Raw genomic sequence first — 536 nt, forward strand, 5'->3', positions numbered from 1 at the left:
TGGTGGTACTACATAGAATGGTGGTGTGGTTACTTAATAAGATCGTGTTAACTGAAATACATTGCCTGAATGAACAGTTAAACCCCGGGACGTGTCTTGCAGGTGCAGAGATTAAGTGGTGGCTGGTATCTCCTTCCATCAGAGAATCAATTGGAACGGTGAGGAATGGTGAGAACTGGTTAGAAAAGATGGCCAATAATCATCAGTATGTAAAAACCTCAGTAGCTAAAAACCCCAGAACTGCAAGCACCGGATATTTATTTTTATTTCTAAGCTAGGATTAAGTTTCGTCTTGTATAGCTCTACCCCCGACAAGAAGGAAGGAGAGAGAGAGAGAGAGAGAGAGACTTCATTGAAATTCCTCTCGTTTGTATTTCAACATGTTTTTCTGCTGTTAAAGTCTGTGATAAACAAGAGTACAACTGAGTCTATGTGTAAACTAAGTAAGTGGACCCTTGTCGTCCCCTCTTACTTTTAGTCAGGCAGGCATCCGGCCTTGGGCCTATAAGTTTAACTGAGGCTTTTTCAGCAAGGGA

General features: G+C 41.8%; 1 protein-coding gene across 3 annotated transcripts in view; it reads left to right on the forward strand.

Annotated features, from left to right (window-relative positions):
- The first annotated feature begins 332 nt into the window (after nt 1-332).
- The window catches only part of LOC115222174 (tyrosine-protein kinase HTK16), a 94,543-nt gene continuing 94,339 nt past the window's right edge, over nt 333-536 (forward strand). For all 3 annotated transcript variants that reach the window (XR_005002971.1, XR_005002972.1, XM_029792320.2), the window contains exon 1: nt 333-536. This exon is cut by the window's right edge and continues 554 nt beyond it. The gene's annotated coding sequence lies outside the window, so the exon portion shown is untranslated.

Source organism: Octopus sinensis, linkage group LG19, assembly GCF_006345805.1.
Source record: "Octopus sinensis linkage group LG19, ASM634580v1, whole genome shotgun sequence".
Taxonomy (NCBI): Eukaryota; Metazoa; Mollusca; class Cephalopoda; order Octopoda; family Octopodidae; genus Octopus; species Octopus sinensis.